Genomic DNA, 13,881 nt, shown 5'->3' on the forward strand with positions numbered 1-13,881 from the left:
ATGTCCACACACTTGAAATGTATGAACTGGAATGATACATTTCAACAAACACTGGAGTTTTAGTTATTCAAGCATTTCTTGGTTAGGATGTTGAGGCAGAAAAAGATCTCGTTGGTTGACTTAAACCACTAGAACATAAATTTTCTGATGACTCTGCTGTGGTGGGAAGTATCAGCGGTGGTCATGCGACTGTGGGTAACTTTGTCTCATGGTGTGAGCAGAACCATCTGCAGCTCAATGCGACAAAGTCAAAGGAGCTGGTTGTAGACTTACGTAGGGCCAAGGCACCAGCGACCCCGGTTTCCATCCAGGGGGTCAGTGTGGACATTGTTGAGGGTTACAATTACCTGGGAGTACACATGGACAATGAACTGGACTGGGCTAAGAACACTCAAGCCTTCTATATGAATGGCCAGAGCCGCCTCTATTTCCTGAGGAGGCTGAGGTCCTTCAACATCTGCCGGACAATGCTGAGGATGTTTTATAAATCTGTGGTGGCTGAATGCTGTTGCATGCTGGGGCAGCAGGTTGAGGGTAGCGGACGCCTACAGGCTCAACAAACTGATCCGTAAGGCCAGTGACATTGTGGGGGTGGAGCTGGACTCTCTGTCGGTGGTGTCAGAGAGGAGGATGCTGGGAAAAGAAGGATGTTTTTACAACACAAACTGACATTTGGAGCACCAAACAAAACAAGTGAACAGTCACTCTGTGGCTTAAAGTAAACAGTAAACCTTCTCCTCGGGTCCATAAAACAATTAGCCCTCTTCAGTCTGCCCTGAGGGAGAAGTAACAACAAAAGAGATTTTTGTTTTATGAAAGGAGAGGTTATATCACCTCTGTATACTGTATTTAGCTTTGTTTCATTCAGCCTTTGAAAAGATTAATTGTTTCCAGGGAGTCCACATGAATTTGCAAGTTGAAGCTACTTGAAGGTGTGTCTCGTCTTCTCTGGATTAATTTTGAAACATTCACACAAGGATCAAGGAGAAAGGCAAAATCATCCACTTTAAATCCAGATGACAGCCACATTTGCAAGTTTATGCAAATAATTGTAAATCTTTCAGCAGCCAGTGTTTGGAAAGGTGAGCCTTGAGAGAACAAGAAGACGAAAACAAGCATCTTTTACTTAATCTTAATTTAATTCGGTGTCTGTTTGCACCAGCAGTTTGTAAAATTTTATGACACGGTTCTTAAGAGATTTGTAAGACCTACATGATTTTCCCATTTTGCAAATATGTCTTTATTTTTTAGACAAACACAAACATTGGAATCTTCTCCACCTGCTGAGCTTCTGCAGGGAATTTGCCAGTCTAAACATCCATGTAAATGCTATGGAAAAACTCTTTGTGTAGCATTGTCACCCAAACAAAATATCACGATCCTCTTCAATGTACTGTCACACTGGGCTGTGCACACTTATTACAAATGTTATTTCTGTCTGGGTTGTTGTCTTTGCTGCCTTCTGCAGTCCCTCTGATTTTATTCACAGCACTCTGCATGAATGGAAAAAGAGATCAGTTGCTGCTGCTGTTGCTTCACGAGCACCACTGCATGTAGAGGTCGGAGCAGATGGTGCAGCTATAATTCTACTAACACAGTGATAAATGACCAATGCACCTTGCTTATACTAACTAGAGTAAACACTACGATTGCCAAGGTTAACACTTATAGCCCTATGCAAATCAGAGCTTTTGAGAGTGTATTTAAATGCACTCTCCCTGTATGCGGCCTCCCAACAGGCAAACAGAACATCTATGTTTAGAGTGATGCATGTGCTTATTGTCATTTACTGCTAAGTCAAAAAAAGACTGATGACACAAAGACGTCATCAACTTTTCTTTTAAATTTTATACCATATAGTTACATTTTTAATATAATAAAATAAAAATATGCACAAACTCTATAGAAAACTGCACCACAGGACACTTTTAAAGTATTTAGATTATTTTTAGGTATTTAGTTCCTTTGTCCCTCCATTATTCCTGTGTAAATGAGTCTGAGTAATGAGACAGATAAGGAGGAAAGGTTTTTTTTCATCTAATAACAAGACAGGTAAATGATAAGGTGGAAATGGATTATGCTGGGGAGCTCTTCCATCTAATGCCCTGTCCTGCCAGCTGGGCACAGGGGCAAGTAGCCACTAACCAATTGCGCCTTTATATTCTATTTATTTTTTTTACATATACATTGGCCTAGATTACACTATATGCAACATGTGTATATTTAAGTATGATTATATAGTGTGCATACTGCGCAGATTATGTTGTCCAGAGAGCAGCCAGGGCACAAGCTGTGAACATAGAAGTTCTTTGGATGTATAAAACCTCTTAAAACCCACAGGGTCGCCTGCTTAGATCACGCATACAAATATAAATGTTTAACATACTACACATAGTTAGATCAGTTAGATTCTCCACAATTCAATCATTGAGTTTATTGTGGTGTATCCCTACCTTTGAAGTGGTCATAAAGTCCGAATATGTGTCCATTTCTCGATTATTTATATTCCTTTAGTTTGCAAGGGTCCACCGATCAAAAGAATCAAAATGGTTTTTCATAAAAATGAAGCAAAGTTGTGAATATTGTCATGTGAAGTCCATTGCTCACTGTCGTTGGTCGAACAAAGAACGCACTATTATTGATGGTGTTGCTAAATCAGTAAACATCCTGCCCGATCGGTACTGTGCAACTCTCAGCAGAGATAAGAAGGAAACAAGATGGCTCACTTGTTAACTACTTTCAAAAAAATGTATATGTAGTTTACTTATTTTGTCATATAGATGACATTTAGATTTATGTATGCTGAGCCACTCAGATGTTGCTTCTGAGCTGGATGTGGCCCACGGCCGCCAATTGAATAGGCCCGATTTACAGCATCCTCTCAGAGTGCTGCAGACTGCACCTTGTGCGCAGAGAAGTCTCATCATGCTGTGCAGGCAGCTGACTTTACAGTATGTGTTTCCACAGTGAAACATGGATTTAATAATCTGTCCTCAAACCAGCAGTCAAACTCCAGACTGGAACTTCCTGTGTCTGCATGGACAGAGTGGGACACTTTTACTGGTCCATCAAAGTCTGCTCATCTGGAGGAGCATCCAATTTATATGGTAGGCTTTTTAAAAAGTGCTTATAATCAGTATTTTTAGAAATGACTGCTTGTATGTAAAGTGAAGGAATTATCACCTGACTTTGCAGTTCTCCTCAGATCTTCAGAGCTTCTTTCAGCTCATTTTGGTTTTCTGGTTCGCAACTTTACTGTTTTTGGTTTTCTCTCCGCTCTCATAGCAAAGTTTTTGGCTGTTTCTACTGAAAAAGGCTCTTTAGCCCACTGTACGCTAACCGCATTGCAACAAACAACAGTCAACTAGCTACTAACTAACTACGATTTCCCTCAGTAGTTGGTGTGTGTGTCTAACAAATGTGTTGAATGCATTTCCTTTCTCATAACTGTGTATTTGAAGAGTTTGAAACCTGCACTGTTTACGTCCATGTTTACTTGCTAGCCATCTTCTTCTTCCCTGCCTTTGCTCGCACATTGCTGCGTGTCTTGGCTCGTTAGCGCCACCTGTAGATCAGTGGAATAGTGTGAAACTATTGACAGGAACATGTAGCGCGTCACCCACATGCTTGCACGGGAACAGACAAAACAGTGACCCACTCGTAAAAACATTGCTCCATAGCACTACTAGTGATCAAAAACTCCACAGGGTACCTTTAACCAAATAATTAGTCTGCTGAAATAGTTCTAATTGCCTAAACATCCCCATATCTCAAAGGCCCACACACTCATGGTCCACTCACACAGGTGTTTTCACTTATTTTGCCTGATTAGACTGTGCATATACAATCTGTGCTTTGCTGGCATGTCCTTGACTCCTCTGTTGCACCTGTTGAGGCGCGACAGCTTGCACTTTTTTATTGCTCTCTGCCAAGGAGGTAATTTTTTAGGTGCTGTTTGTTTGTTTGTCTAGCAGCAGTATTACGGAATAACTACTGTCCCGATTTTAATGAAACTTGGTGGAAGGGTGTGGCATGGGTCAAAGAAGAATCCATTACATTTTGGAGTGGATCCGAATCCTGGGGTGGATACACAAATTATTTTTCACTTTCATTAATATTGCGAGATAGGTCAATTCTAACACCGGTGTCTATGGCAAAATGAACTGCCGCGGTGGAGACAGTGAACGTAACGTTTTACTGAAGTTGACGATAACTCGAGTAAAACGTAGAAAAAGTAGAAAAGTGATATTTCCACCTGCTTTGTCTGCTATTGTTGTTGTTACAACTACAGCATGCTTGTTTGGCATACTGTAATTCTAATAGTTTTAGAAATATATCCAGATATATATAGTGGTCACGCTTGCAGATTTGCACATTATAGACTGGACTATTGGCCTTTGCGGAGGTCTGCGCTCTCCGAATGCCATTCTAGTTTGGTGTCCTGACCTTCCAGATGGTTCCAGTATAGCTCGGCCCAACTTCAACCTGAGTAAAGGTCTGCTCAGCAACAATAACTAAAAACACCTGTGTGAGTGTTTTTTAGTTATTGTCCTTTCCCACTATTATGTAGTTGCCTTGCCAGGATGTTGTAAAACAAACAAAAAATTTGGTCACTGAGCGTTCAAATACGTGATTATTGAATGTAATCCAGGGTTTTGCTGCTGTCCCTCCATTCAACTATCATTATATTTAATAACAATGTAAACCCAATTAACCTGATTTTTCAGCAGCTTTTCCCTGTTCTCCAGGTTTTTGGTGTGGATTTAACCTACATAACATTTTACGTCAGTGGAAACCTGCTGACCCCTGAAGGTACAGGGCGAGGCTTTAACCTTGGAGTTGGTCTGACAAAACCTGTTGCCACTGTGACACTTTGGCTGTGTTTAGTCAACACAGCCTGTGCTATTCTCTCTGTTTTCACATCAACACATTTTGTTTCCTGTACATTACAGTGTGAAGAAACGGGTTTCCATTTCTTATCTCTCTGGGCGTTCAAAGAGGCTGTTGATGCTGTGGATTTTATGTCACACAAGTGTGCAGACAGGCGTCTTTTGCTGTGGCAATCAGACTTCAGTGCTTGTGACGCTGGAATGCTCTTATCTGATGAATCTATTTGTCATTTTGCTGTTGTACTTTTGCTTATCTGACACCTGAATAAGACAAAATCTGCTTGCCCCAAAACTTTGTGTAAAGACCAGCAAAGAGTTAAAGATGTTGTTTCTTTTTGTGATGATCTCATACATAAACATTACCTTAATAAGAATAGCATTATTGTAAGTTCCAAAGTTCAGGGGTAATAAATGTCTTTATTATTTACAACAAAGAAAATGCTTCTGCATGGTTTCCCTTTTGTAACAAATTACAAACTGAAATTTATATTAATAAAATATTTTTATTTAGATTTGCTTTATTTAGAGCCCTGCTGGGGACCTTTGTTGCATGTCATTCCACGTCTCCCTCATCCGTTAACTAATAATAAAGGCCTACATGCCTAAAAATATACTTAAATATTCACCTGCTGTCTTGTTGCCTATTTTTAGATGTTTTTGGGGAAACTAATAAACCAAAGTGAACATTTTTCCATGAAGAAGAAACATGTTTTTTTGTTCGATGGTCTGTAAAGTCATCTGCATTTCTTACCTGTCAAGCTCTGTCTTTGCACGGGACCATGAGATGACGGCAGATTTACCACTGAGAATTATTAGTAATCTTTGAAACAATGGGTCCTTGATTTCAGACAGAGGTGGACAAAAGCAGGCTTCTCATTTCTAATTAGTGACCCATTGATTTTGTCAACTGCCGTTAGCCAGTTAAGATAACGGTAGCTCAATGAGTTCTCAGTTCTCAGCTGAGATTTTAATATTTCCAGTGTAAGCCTTTTAAAAAGATAACCCTGTGAAAGGGGTCATAAGCGCTACATAGCTACAAGCTAAAAGACTGAGGCTAAAGCTACATGTCCCAGACAAGAGAGCAAGTTAGTCCAAATATTATATGATAAGAAAGTTAAACCAAAACAATGAAGAGGCTAAAAAGCCATGTAGAGTTGCAGAGTTTCTGTGGGTTTCACACCACAAAACCTTTCACCTTACATGTAGTCATTTGATCAATTGCTAACATAGACACTCGTGAGTGATTAGTTAAGCTTTAACTAGGATTATTGCTCCAAACAGGCAACTTCACCTGCTCCTCCACATTCATCAAACTGTTAAAAGTGCAGTTACGAAATGAAAAAACAAAGTTCAAGTGTGATCCAGCCAGGCTGAAGATACTGTCTGCTACCGGTTGTAGAAATGAGTTATTACATATTTCACTTTAGGAATTCTTGTCAGTGATACCTGTCCTCAAGTTTGTCACAGTAGGAGAAACCGAGCAAGTCGGACGCGGGGTCAAAAATGAAATCCAAAGCCTGTAGATGAAAAATAAAACCCCAGGTATTTGACTCCACCTTTAAATTTTTTACAGGACTTTTCTTTTTTTTACTGAGCTACATGAAAGTGTTTTATGGGGAACCTGCGTGACACAGGGGGATACAACCTCTGAAGTAGAGTTTGGACACTCGACTCATCCAATACATCACCTGTAAGTCTATCTTTGGGAAAGACAGCCAACCTGTCTTTGATCAGGGCGATTGCAGAGTTGTCAGTGCCTTTAGTTTCAGGGGGATGGGGTGTGGGTTATACTTCCACACTGTAGTACTGTACAATACAGATCACATATGTCACATGTTAGCCAAAGTATGGCCTTACTGTACAGAATAGATGGTTTTAAACTTTCTGTGGTGATAAAATGTTATAATTTATCACATTTAAAGTATTTTTAATCTTCAGGTCAGCGACAAGACTTTGGAGTTTTAAATGTAATAGAATGTTAAACAGGGGAAGTCACTTTTCACATTCTTAGGTACGAAGTTTGTCGTCCACAATAAGGGAAATTGTGTTTGGCCTCATCACTTAGAGCATAAATGAAAAAACATAAATCAGCAGCATCCACAACACGACTTTTAAAAGACTTAGATGCAATTATATATAAGTATGTATAAAAGAAAAATATTTCAAAATGTGATGGGGGAAAGGTTTTGTTTGTTTGTTTTTGTTGGTGAAAGAGGCATAAGTTTGTTTTCAGATCATCAGACAACTCAAAATACTTAAGTATTTAGGAGTCAGGCACTGTGACATTTTGTATCACTCGCACTAAAAGTCGACTTGTTGAATTTTGTCAGCTTTTGTGCTTAAAGCATTTGCTAAGTGGTGGAAGAAGTCATCAAATCCTTTACTTAAGTAAAAGTACCAATACAGTCCTGCATTCAAAATGTTACTCAAGAAAAAGTACATCAGTATTATCAGCAAAATATAAACTTTAAAACAAAATATACTTACAGTACCCATTGTGCAGATTAGCCAGAATATTATATTGTTATATATATTATATTATTGGATTATTATTATTATTGATGCATTAACATGTGATCAGCATTTTAATGTTGTAGCTGGTCAAAGTGGAGCCAATTTTAATTAATTTATATACTTCTCTGTAGTTTAAACTATAACATATCATATTTTGTAAGCTAACAGCATGTTTTGTATTTAAAATCTTCATGTGCAAAGTAACTAGTAGCTGTAGCCGTGAGATAAATGTAGTGTAAGTGAAAAGTTCTAAAATGTAGTGGAGTAGAAGTATAAAGTAAGGGTTCGAAATACTCGGCTCGGCTCCCCTGAAAGAGACACGAGCTCCCCAGAAAGCCTTGTTTGAGAAATTTAGGGGGAGCTCTAAAATATTGTAATTTTTGGTGCCACTGTTTTTTTCTGTATAAATTGATATTTTCAATCATTGCACCCCCTCACTGCCCCCCTTGCGAGTCGCATATGCATAATATGCTTCTGTCGGATTTTTACATAGGTACTATTCATTTAAATCAATGAATAGTCAAATCAATGTTGAATTTTCTGAATAATAGTTTATGTGAAAGAAAATAACAAATGCATAACAAATGCGTAGCCAGCCAGCCAGCCGCTTTTGACTGTCTGTCAATGCGTCAGACTCTGCCCCAAAAAGCCACGGTGTAATTCGAACACTGTATGAAGTAGAATAAAAAGGAAATACTCAAGTAAAGTACAAGTTCCTGCAATCTTTTTAGGTCAGGATTTTATCTGTGTAATTTATTAAACTGTTAAAGTGTAACTGAAAGTGTCATTAAATATTTCATTTCACTTTCTATGGAAAAGACTCAAGCAAAACACCAAATAAAGAAATGATGAGAAAAAGAAAAGCCCACACAATCTCCGCTGCCTGTTTTGGACTTAACCTCACAAAGCACAGACGCACCATCTCACCACTGCATTAAACAGTCACCACAGTGCAGAATATTAACACTGAAACAGGATCTTCAGTTTCCTGTCTAGCACGACGTTTAACAGGAGGCTTGATGTGGCCTCCGATAGGATTTATACTGCAGAACTCATTATTAAGAACCAATGAGGCTTAAAATATTCTCACCTGTTGGAAAAAAGGTCCTGGTGCCTTGTGACAACATTGACCAGAGTCATTTTCCTGCAGCACAAGAGACTTGAACCTTTTCCCTTTTGAGTGAAAACTTATAGCACCCCTGTCAAAATGAACAACGGATGTACAGAGATGAAAGAAACAACCTAACAAGGAAAAAGAAAATGACATACAAGCAGTATTTTCCCCAAATACGGCAGGGTCGAACACGAACAGAGGTCAGGGTAAACATCAAGTTTATGTTCGGTCTCTAAAATATCATATAGTGTACATTTGTGCATCTGAGTGCACGGTAAACTGCTCCACCTGTAGGAAATTTATCAAGGGGGTCTTTGGAAGACGGCAGGAGGTCTTTTAACATGTGCTACTCAGCTGCTCGCCTTATAGTCCGGCTCTGGTTTTCAGAGGAAACCCTGCGCACGTTACAATAATGGACGGTAAGATTTACGCCCCTGCTCCAAAAACCCATCACCATCCAAGCCACATTTCCTATGGGGTGATTATTGTTCACATTCAAGATAGTGTATTATATTCCATAATGTAACAGTATATATCTGTGATACTAATGACTCATGTGGTTTGCATGTGGAACAACTTCCCAAAGTCCTAAACTTCTCAGGTAGCGTCTCTCAGAAACCCGCTGCTGTGGTGGAACATAGCTCTGCTTTGCTTGTCCTCCATCATAAGTAATGTGTGTAAAGAATGACCCAAGTGGTCGAGCGAACCCAGGCAGGAAAAATATCCACTTCCTTTGGGCCTGAGAGGGAAGCGTCAACAGCTGAAGTCTCCACCGCCGCTGCTCCCAGTCTCCATGTGCACAGACGGTTTCAGTGGTTTTAGGTCCTCAAGGTAATGTTAAAAAATGCTATTAGAATTTCCAGGTGACCGAGTGTTGATACGCTTAATAACTCATCGTCATTTAGATTGGTTTAGAAAGGTCCTGAATAAAAATGAAGACAAGCCTCTGAATCTGAAACAGCAACAATAAAAACGAAATGCAAAAGGACGATTATCGGTCTAAAGGGCTGCAACTACTGATTATTTCATAATCAAGCATTGTAGTGTTTTTTGTGATGATTAATCAAGTAATTAGATATGCACAATTTCATGTGCAACATATCTCACATCAAATGATGCCCTTAGCACACACGAAGCGGTCAGGATACAGTGGTGGAAGAAGTATTCAGATTATTTACAAAAGGAGCAATACTACTACTACTAAAAATACTCTGTTACAAGTAGAAGTCATGCATTCAAAATCATACTTAAGTAAAAGTACTAAAGTATTAGCATCAAAATATACTTAAAGTACCAAAAGTGCATTAATGCATTAATGTGTACTTCACTTTAATGTTGCAGCTGGTAAAGGTGGGGCTTTATATACTGCTGGGTAGCTTAACCTATAATAATATATCATCAATTATTAGTTGATTAATATTCAATAATCTAAATCTGCAAAGTAACTAGTGACTAAAATTGTAAAATAAATGTAGTGGAGTAAAAAGTACAATATTTGCCTCCAAAATGTAGTGGAGTAGAGGCAGAAATATTCAAGTAAAGTACAAGTACCTAAAAATTGTGCTTAAGTTCAGTACTTAGTTACATTCCACCACTGAATAAAATGTATGTTTTTCTGGAGTTGATGCGCATCACAGGGGACAGTTGTGTATAGTGATGCTGCCAGTATGTGGCCTTAAACAGAAAACAACAGGAGAGGGTGCTTCAGCGTGTGCTGCCCCTTAAGATTAAATATGAGAAATGACATCAACCAAGTTTCTTTAAAAATGAACAAAACCCAACATGTACAAGATTTATCAGAATTATTTTCTTACACTTCGGCAACACATCTGAGTGTAAATAGATTACTGGCGAACATGTTCAAACATGTTATGTTCTGCTGGCGTATGTCACTCAGAAATTCACACAGTTCCAGTGACAGATCGACAGGCGCCGTTTAAAACTGGTATCCACCGTTAGATATCAATCCTTGTAGTCATTTAAGGGTTATATACACAGCAGGGCTAGCCATTGCTAAATACTAGCCAGGTTATAGCTCTGCCTGCAGCTTCATGGCCACTTTCAAACTGAAATGCTCCCAAAACCTCAACAGTTTGTCCTGATTTTACTACTTGTGTACAGAGCATGGATGCATAATGAGAACATGGATACCAGACTCATTCCCAGCATGCCAAAAAACTGTTTTCTGTCTTCAGCACTGGTTCCCTACATTGTGCGGCTCACTGTACATGGACATTAGTGTCTCTTACCCTATCCCAGCCTGTCCCATAGACTTTACATTGAGATGACACATAGGGTCTGGTGAAAGTTTAAGGGTTTAAATATTAGACATTCAAGGTTTACAAACTAATAATTCAAAGAGCAATAATTTACTTTGTTTGCAGTTCAAGGTGTGCTATCAGCAGTTTTACTAACTTTACTTTTAAAGTTGGTGGTCTTTGGGGAAAATGCTTTTTAGTTGTGCAGAGGATTTTTGTTGTTGTTTGAGAGATATATTATATTCATATATTAATATATTATATTAATACATCCATGACAGAGTCAGCTCCTGATGCAGCAGTGAGTGTGTGAACTTGTCTGCTGTATAAGAGGTCCATAATGAAACAATGCTTCAAGGCAGAGATTTAGAATTGAAGATTCGAATTACTCGAGTTCCTTAAGTTATCGTTTCAGCCTCGGCTGATTTCTTATCTCTGTCCATATGCACCTGTTCCATTTATTGAAACCATGTTTCCATGCTATATGAGACTAGAAATGTTTCATATAATTTAGCTGCATGGCTCCATTGGACCAGTTTGAAGTTGAGGAGCAGAGTAGGCAGGAGCTCTGATTCCCACTTTCAGATTTTGCTCCTCTATAATGACCTTATTGCCTGCTTTCCCCTGCTGAACCACAGGTGAGCTGAGCTCGGCTCTACAGCCATGTCCTGCTTCTACTGCACACTCACAACAGCTGCAGGTTTCATATGGGAACACTTGATATGAAAAAGGAAATAATCTGATCTGACCACCATCAGCAAATTCCCCATTAGTGCAATAAAGACTCACAATGTGGAACCACAAAGATTTATCTGGATGAGAAATGAGCTGTAATGGTATTAAAATTTGTCTACAGTAGCACATGCTGTGTAAGCCATTTGTTTTCAAATGGCCATTACAAATTTGTGAAAAAGAACTTATGCTTAATAAATGACATATTATATATGATAGATTATATATATTAGACATTTTTAGATTGGTAATACTGATGTACCAATGTGCAAATTAAATACAATTTTAAAAGATAAAGTATAGTTAGTATTAGCTCCACCTTTACCAGCTTCAACACTGAAGTATGTAAGTAATGTATGCATCAATAATTATAATGCAATAAAATCATATATACTATTCTTAAATAGGCCATTCTGCATAATGAGTACTTATACTTTTGGCACTTTAAGTATATTTTGATGCTAACACTTTTGTACTTAAGTAAAATTTTGCAGGATTTTTACTTGTAACAGAGTATTTCTACACTGTTTTATTGCTACTTTTACTTAATATGATTTGAGTGCTTCTTCCACCTCTGTCTTGAAGTGATTGCAGTGATGCAGTGTTGAGGACTGGATGGACTTGGAGCCACCTGAGCCGCGCCCGGCCTGTCCGCAGGATTGATGGGAAAGCCAGACAGCATGTGCGGTGTTTTACTGTGGGCTGCTCTTCTGTTTTCTCGCTGGAAAAAAACTTCACATCCACGAAACACACGTTTGAGCTGCCCAGCCCGAACAGGAAAGGGGGCTGCATAGGCTATAGCATGACATGTGTAAGCAGATCTAGCTGCATTTGAAGTTTTAAAAGCTTCTGCCTGAAAGATTTAGTATTAAGAGGGGGAACTGTATACGACACCCTTGCAGGACCCCTTATAAATTGGAATCAATTTTTCAAAGGAAATCATAAAAGCCCTTTTCTTTTCCCCTCTTGCCGTGCCATGCTGATGGCTCCATTTAAAGTGGGCCTATCCACATTCTTTCACCATTACTGCTAAGTATCCACCTCAAGCATTACCTTCAGTGACAGAGGGTTTGAGCTGAGGTTAGAGCACTTTAATGGCCCAATTTGAGCCATTTTTACATTGCATCAGGATATGTTGTGGTATTGTTTGGAAAAAGGCAAAGAATAATACTGGGCCGGGGAGAATGACAAAGCCAGTCACTTCCTACAAATTGACCCACAGCTGATGAGAAAAGCAAAGCCCGTGTAACAGCTTGGACCTCTCCTAAAAGGCCCCATATGTTTAAAGAGGATGGTTAAGCGCTTCTAGTCCTGTCACGCTTCACTCGGATTGCTTGTAACAAAAGGGGAGACTCTCCGGAGGTATTGGTGACGCAAGTGGATGGAAGGCTCCCATTCGCTCTTCATCCCGGTCATCACCGCTTTCATCAAGATCCACAAAGTTCGTCCAATGACGGCCTAATAACTTTTATCACTTCAGTTTATTGTTTAGCTATTCCTTGTTGAGAAAATGTCACAGGCTGTGTAAAATCTCAGATGAAAGGCAGGTTTTGGGAGTACAGACGACCCCTTAATGTGCTTCAGTTTCAATGTGTAAAACACTCATCCATGTATGCTCTGGTTGTAACGCAGGCTAAAAAAGTAAATTCACGTTAAAGTGCTTTTGAGACACTGAACATCTACCTCCGTTAGAGGGCGAGTTGTACTGAATAAGTGATATGCAAAAACACATATTTACAACATTTTGTAGGATGTCTTTAACTTCTTTTTGTTGATGAAAAGTGGGAGAGATACATTTCCCACCAGGACAGGATCGCATGAAGGAGACATGCCTAGAAACAGTCAGCTGTTTGACATTAAAATGCTGACATCAACTTCAACTATAATGGATCATTTCCCAAATTATTCAAAGCTTTCTCTTTAAGCAGAATATTTAAGCAAAACCCAAACTTGTTTTCTTACTTGAACTATATTGTTTGAGCTGCTTAATCTTAAAGTTGTTTTACTTGCTCTGGCATAACTTGAAACATGAAAATACTTAATATTCAGTTCCATTTATTTCAAAACTACCCGAACCTGACATACATTAATTCATTCTTTCAAAAATGAGACCTGATCTAAGGGAGACTTGAGGACAGTCAGATCCGACCTGACACAGATGAAGATCATTAGATCTGATCCAAAATGCTAACGAACCAAACATGCTGTAATAGAGAGAGAACACCAATTCTGGAAGCACCATGAAGCGCCATCAATAAACGAGCAGCCACAGTCGAAAAGGGAGCAGCACATGTCATTGTCATTTTTCCTGACGCTCACAGTCATACTGTCTACATTTTTCTGGCGTACCATGTGACAAGAAGTGATTGTGAGC

General features: G+C 39.0%; 1 long non-coding RNA gene across 1 annotated transcript; it reads left to right on the forward strand.

Moving 5' to 3' along the window:
* The first annotated feature begins 3,880 nt into the window (after positions 1–3,880).
* On the forward strand, positions 3,881–5,170 carry LOC122876844. Its single transcript, XR_006378141.1, has 3 exons — positions 3,881–3,936; positions 4,749–4,812; positions 4,953–5,170. It is a non-coding gene; the product is annotated as an uncharacterized LOC122876844 (long non-coding RNA).
* Positions 5,171–13,881: the final 8,711 nt, after the last annotated feature.

This window comes from Siniperca chuatsi, linkage group LG5 (genome assembly GCF_020085105.1).
Source record: "Siniperca chuatsi isolate FFG_IHB_CAS linkage group LG5, ASM2008510v1, whole genome shotgun sequence".
Classification (NCBI taxonomy): Eukaryota; Metazoa; Chordata; class Actinopteri; order Centrarchiformes; family Sinipercidae; genus Siniperca; species Siniperca chuatsi.